The sequence below is a fragment of the Semicossyphus pulcher genome, unplaced genomic scaffold, assembly GCF_022749685.1.
Source record: "Semicossyphus pulcher isolate SPU_LCO1_2020_fin unplaced genomic scaffold, fSemPul1.0.p SCAF_18, whole genome shotgun sequence".
In the NCBI taxonomy this organism is placed as follows: Eukaryota; Metazoa; Chordata; class Actinopteri; order Labriformes; family Labridae; genus Semicossyphus; species Semicossyphus pulcher.
In genome coordinates this window covers 24,516,531-24,523,370 of record NW_027211691.1, presented here as the reverse complement: position 1 = coordinate 24,523,370, position 6,840 = coordinate 24,516,531, and positions in this window count along the sequence as shown.

Sequence of the window (6,840 nt, the reverse complement as noted above, 5' to 3'; positions counted from 1 at the left end):
CAGGTTTATGACTGGAATACACGCTGACTGCCGCAAAATCTGAAGAAATAAATCTTCATCGCGTGAAATGACAGGTTTCAATCTAATTTCTTTAATTTTGTCAAACCATTCTTGTACCATCCAGTCTGTGACCCTCCCTGCCACCATGTAATACTTTTAAAAAAATCTTATTTGTTAAATTTCAAGAATAAAAGTGTAAAAAAACTTTCACTATCTCACACTTTTTCAGAATATGATTAACAACAGATGATTGGATGTCGATGATTTGTTTGTTTTGCGTCTTCTTTTGACCCGTAATGCAGCCAACATTTTAACACCTTTTTCGAGTGTCTGGATTTGTCCATCGGTTGCATTTCCTCCTCTTGCACTCTGCAACATGTATTATTGCTTAACGCTTAAACGGTTGAAGAAGAGGAAATCTGCACTGCATCATCAAGCATTAGCATCTTTAACAGAATAAGACATTGTGTGTTAATTAGCAGCATTTAAGTCTCTGTAAGTTATTTTATAGCTTATTAAAATGAAAGGAAACAGCATTAGTCTGAACAGGAGGAAAAGTGCGTTTCTAAATAGACTTATTGTAATTACTTCTTAAAGCAGGACAATCATGGTTGTGTGTTTTTGGGTCTCTGCGGACGATGACTAAGCCGTGTAGGCTGGAGAGCAGCCAGGTAAAAGGTCAGTGTAAGGTCACAATGTTCTGGCCTGCTAAAGAGCTTACCTTTGAGGTCACGCCCTCTTATCAGTCACATGAGCTGGTAAAAGACGCCGGTGTGGATCGGCTCCAAAAGATCATAGTAAACCAGCAAAGTGGGGAAAACCTAAATCTGTTGGCTCAAGTGGTGACGCGACGGGTTTCTGTGCTTCATTTTCCTCTTCTTGCTTCCTGCATCGATTCAGAGGCATTTTAAGGTCACTTCTTTTTCACCTGATGGTTGCTTTGCAGATTTATAGAGACAAGTACAAAATATAATTTACATTATGATGTCTCCGTAAAGGTAACGCTACTTAAAAGTTTGAATACATGACTTTAACTTTCAGTATTTCTACGCTGCAACTGCTGTTACTTTAGTCACGTAAACAGTCTGTGTACTTCTACCATCAGAAGGCGTAAATAACTTTAACACAACATTATTAAAGCTTTTATATTATTCTTATAATTAGCTCCCAGACTTAAAAAGATATTTCATATCTTCAGCTGAATTTTGGGGAACTGTTGGGTACGGTTGTTGATTTGTGATGTGTTCTGCTAACTAAGCTAGCTGCTATGCTAGTGCACTATTTACAAGATAGATTCAGTAGCTTTGGCCTGGCTCGTAGAAGCTAACTAGCTGGTGTTGGGACGTTGTTAAACACGTCTGATTGTGATAAAATAAGCATGGAGATTTGTTTGGATCCATAAAGTCTGTAGATTTGAACAAAAAGCTAGCTGACAGCAGCTAATGTAGCCTGTTGCTAGTGCAAAATGCAGCCGCTCGTCTTTTATTGGGAAAGAAAGCGTGATCACATCACACCAGCACTGGCTTTCCTCCACTGGCTTCCTGTCCGTTTTAGAATTGATTTTAAGATTTTATTGGTTTTAAATGAGCGGGCACTACCTTATCTAGCAGGACTCCTGCATCTGCATACTCCAGTTAGAGCACTTAGGTCTACAAATCAGATGCTCCTGGATGTTCCCAGATCTAGACAGAAAAACAGTGGCGACCGAGCACTTGCGGTGGCTGCTCCGATTCTCTGGAACAGCTCACCTGTTCATGTAAAAACTGCTCAGACCCTGGAAACCTTTAAAGTCGAGGTGAAATGAAAAATGTCAATTTCACGCGTGCTCACGTAAGTTAGCACCAAACAATTTCAACCAATCAATCTGCAACATTTAGCCGCAGAGCACCAAGAACGCTCGGTCAGTTAGCTAGCTACTGCGCTTGACTAATGTAACATTTAATGTGGGCTAACGGCTAACGGCTAATCGATCTTACCTCCTGCCATTCGTGAATCCAGTTTCCTTAATTTAACGATACCATTACTTAAACTTTTATTAATTGAGTCTTATTTTTTTATATTTTGTTATCACTAACATTAAAAACAGTTTTCACAGATCTACAGTTGCTCCAAGGAAAAACCTAAACCCCTCTCCTGCCTTCAGCATTTACTCGAGGTGTGTTTCGCTCACGCAGAAGCTTCGTACTGACATTATGAGACTTTCCTGAAGTAAGAAAGAAAAAAGAGTTTGTCGACCTTTTGCTATTCTTACAACATCTGTATGTTATGGGACAATCATGTTGATGACTTTAACACATTTATAAAAACTACAACATTTAAATCTCAGTGTGAGACCACTAATAGTTTGTTAGAGAGAAAGGTGTCTGAAAAGGATTTAGAATGACTGATGTATGTGTGCCTCACTGTAAAGGGATTGCAGGTAAATCTGACCACAGGTTCTGTACGAGCTTCAGCGCTGCGACGAGACAAACACGATTCACATTAAACCACTGAAATGGTTTCATTCAGCGTTAGGAGACATTTCAGTTTGTTGTAATCGAGGTCAGGATAACTACAGTGGACAAGATTAAAATCCTCCTCACACTAATGTTATCACTCGCGGGCTCAGATGCAGAATAATTACCTCTGTAAACGAGACAATCGGAGGCTCCTGCAGCTGGGTTAGCAAAGGTCAGGAGGTCAGGCGGGACTGGATGTTCTATTATAGGAATCTTCAGCCAAAGCTGCCGAGATAATCGCCGCTAAACCGTCGAACCCGACCATATTCATGTTTCTGTCGGACCGCAGTATTAGGTAATGATAATAGGATGATCCGACGTATCCGTTTTCTGACACCATGAGCTGTATTATCAGTTATTACTGTCTCCGGGGAGGGAGGGTCATGTGTCTGTAAAGTGGTGTCATAACATGTGACACTTTAAAAACTGGACCAGCCAATAACATGCAGAACATTTGCAAAGTTTATCCACTGGAGAGTTTACTGTTAGCTAAGCTAGCTGTAATGTCAGCTCGGGGGTTGTTCCACCACTTTGGTTGTCACTGAATTATGAAAACAGCTTCTGTATTGGTGTTAACGTTGGTACAGATATTTATGGTGCCCAGACGACGAATAGTTATAAATCTGATGACCTCTGTTTTATCCTTAGTGCCACCACGAGGTGTTAAGTGCTTAAAGATATAATCTTGAAGATTGTCATGTAAATAAATGTCTGTTAGGTCTCTATCTATCGCTGAATGAGGTAACACAATGGTGACTGAGCCTGTGGCCCACTGATGAAAGCCTTTGCATTTGCAGTATATAGTATTATTACAGACTGGGTATCTGTGGCGACATTTGCATAAAAAAATCCCAAGCGGCGCCCAGTTAGTGACGCATTTTCCATCAGCCAGCAGTGGTTGGTCTGCCAGAGAGTGTTGCGAGTAAACAGTAATCTACTATGGCTGAACAAACAAAGAAAAGATGGATGACTAGGAAAGGAAAGTGACCGTCAGCCAGGAAAATCAAGAGTTACAACCTGAGCCGACCGTGGACGTCACACACACAGCACTGTCTGGATATCTGGGAAGTGTGCTCCTGCAGTTACCGTTTATCGCCATTAAGGGGCACCAAAGAGAACGAAAAGTATCAGTTTAAGTGAAATCTAAATATATTATTTTATGACTTAACACTTCTGCATATCTTTGTGGTGCTTTATCTTTGTTATATAATGTTGCACATACATACCTTCATCCATAACTCTGCTTGATATACATTTATAGTGATATTTATACAACTTTATTCTATCTTTATTCACCTCAAGCCCCTGTCTGCCCCCTGCTGCTCATGCTTTAGTTCTTTAGTTGTGTACTTCTATCTGCCTACCTTTCTATGTTTCAGCTGAATGTTAGCAAGTAAAGACCAATCTTTTTATCTGTTTCCATGTGGTTTTATTTAGTATTTATCATTGTTTTAACAATAGCTTTAATGTTTGGCTTTATTTATCAATTTAACTCAAATTTGATGTACATAACTTTATTCCTCTCAAATGTAGAAGGACACTTTGTTGTTTTTAAACCCTTAAATTAATTTAATCACTTCAGTTACTGAACCCCTTCAATCCTTACTTTTATATAACAGTCATACAAGCGGCAAATAGTAACTAGGAAAATTGCATTTCCTTGCTTTAGCTAAGAAATAGCTAAAGATGTGGAAGTAGCTGAAGGTGAGAAAAAAATAGCTGAAGGTGAGAAAAAAATAGCTGAAGGTGTGGAAGTAGCTGAAGGTGAGGAAATAGCTGAAGGTGTGGAAGTAGCTGAAGATGAGGAAGAAGTAGCTGAAGGTGAGGAAGAAATAGCTGAAGGTGAGAAAAAAATAGCTGAAGGTGTGGAAGTAGCTGAAGGTGAGGAAGAAATAGCTGAAGGTGAGGAAATAGCTGAAGGTGTGGAAGTAGCTGAAGATGTGAAAGTAGCTGAAGATGTGAAAGTAGCTGAAGATGTGGAAGTAGCTGAAGGTGTGGAAGAAATAGCTGAAGATGTGGAAGTAGCTGAAGGTGAGGAAAGGTGTGGAAGTAGCTGAAGGTGAGGAAATAGCTGAAGGTGTGGAAGAAGTAGTTGAAGGTGAAAAATTGCTGAAGGTGAGGAAGAAGTAGAGAGTGGGAATAGAAGTGGGGAATAGAGAGAAAGAAAGAGAGGGGGAGAAAGAAAGAGAGACAGAGAGAAAGAGAGGTACAGAAAGAGAGAGAGAAAGAAAGAGGAGACAGACAGACAGCTGGAGAGAGATACAAGCAGTCAGCAGTCAAAAAGCCTAGCCAGCTAAAACAGTAGATTTAAGTGAGAAAAATCTGAAAACATGCCTCTAAACAGTGCTAATTTTGGGGTGCTAAAGGGGCAAAAGTAACGAGTATCAGCAAAAGAATGATACTGTGAGCATGTAGAGAGTCTGCTGAACGTGTGGATCTCTGTGATGCTAGATATGTGGATCCCACAGCGAAATACAAAAGTGCAACAAAGTGGTTTGCCCGAGGAAGTTGAAGTCAAGTTTAACATTGCGTCAGATGGAGAGTTTTTCAGCACTCCTGTTGCTTTAGAGTTCATTGTGCCAAAACGGTTAATCCGTTTGGCTTCAGTGTGTGGAGTGAAAATTGTGGGCTGAGAACAATTTACAGTAAAAATGAAGTCTGTGAGTGAAAGTATGCTGAAGTTAAAGCATTACAAAGTTGAAGGAGTTGAAGATTTTCCCATCTGTCTTAATAATTAAAAAAAAGTAGAAAGAGTAGAAATGTGAAAAGAATTAAGAGTCTGCTGTGACTCAGAGGTACCAGCTCGATTAATGCAGACATACACGCTCTGCTGTGATGTTAACAGTGTTCAGAACACCTGGCTGAGGCGGAGGGATACACAGAGTGAAAAGTCCCAGTGATGTTGTTCTCTATATCGCCACTCATGGAATGCCTCTTGTCCAATCAGATCACTTGGTCGGAACGAACTGTTGTATAATTAGATTTTAAGAGGGCCAGTATAAGTTATAATCTAATTGTTTAGTACTTCCTGTTTCTGTGGAGTTTCCTCATGGTGTTTTTCTTCTGTTCTGTTTGGAGTGCTTATCGAGCGGCCTGCTGATGTCAAGTTTGCGCCTGTACAATTGTTTTTAAAGAAAAAAACTGAAGCCAGCTCTTCATTAGTTTGCCCGAGGAAGTTGAAGTCAAGTTTAACATTGTGGCAGATGGAGAGTTTTTCAGCACTCCTGTTGCTTTAGAGTTCATTGTGCCAAAACGGTTAATCCGTTTGGCTTCAGTGTGTGGAGTGAAAATTGTGGGCTGAGAACAATTTAAAGTAAAAATGAAGTCTGTGAGTGAAAGTATGCTGAAGTTAAAGCATTACAAAGTTGAAGGAGTTGAAGATTTTCCCATCTGTCTTAATAATTAAAAAAAAGTAGAAAATTTTAAAAAGTAGAAAGAGTAGAAATGTGAAAAGTCGTAGCATAAATGTGCTGAAGATGCTGAACAGTTTGATAGTTGGTTTCTGTAGCACAAAGTATGCAGAAGTAGTAGAACAGTGAAAAACGTACGGAAGAATAATAATAATAATAATAATAATAATAATAATAAAGAACCGAATAACAAGAGTGTGAATGCTGTATCAGCATTCCCACTAATAAACAGCAAGAGTTGTTTTTAGATGTTCATGTATCTGTTTGTTTTAATTGATGATCAACCAGTGAATTAAGAGTCTGCTGTGACTCAGAGGTACCAGCTCGATTAATGCAGACATACACGCTCTGCTGTGATGTTAACAGTGTTCAGAACACCTGGCTGAGGCGGAGGGATACACAGAGTGAAAAGTCCCAGTGATGTTGTTCTCTATATCGCCACTCATGGAATGCCTCTTGTCCAATCAGATCACTTGGTCGGAACTAACTGTAGTATAATTAGATTTTAAGAGGGCCAGTATAAGTTATAATCTAGTTGTTTAGTACTTCCTGTTTCTGTGGAGTTTCCTCATGGTGTTTTTCTTCTGTTCTGTTTGGAGTGCTTATCGAGCGGCCTGCTGATGTCAAGTTTGCGCCTGTACAATTGTTTTTAAAGAAAAAAACTGAAGCCAGCTCTTCATTAGTTTAAATTTTTACGTGTGCCGTCTGCCTGTTTTATCTGCCATCACTTTGACAAGTGTGTGACATCGTCCTTGTTTGTGCTGAGACAAACAGAGGACCTGATGCTAACGCTAAAACATGCTCCTGTTTGGTTTAATGCTCTGACTGAAGTGTCACACTCACTTCTCTCTCTCTCTTGCCCTCGCACTTTTTGTCACACATGCACACACACACTTCCTGTGTAACTGAGACCAACTCGTCGTTTTCTTCTG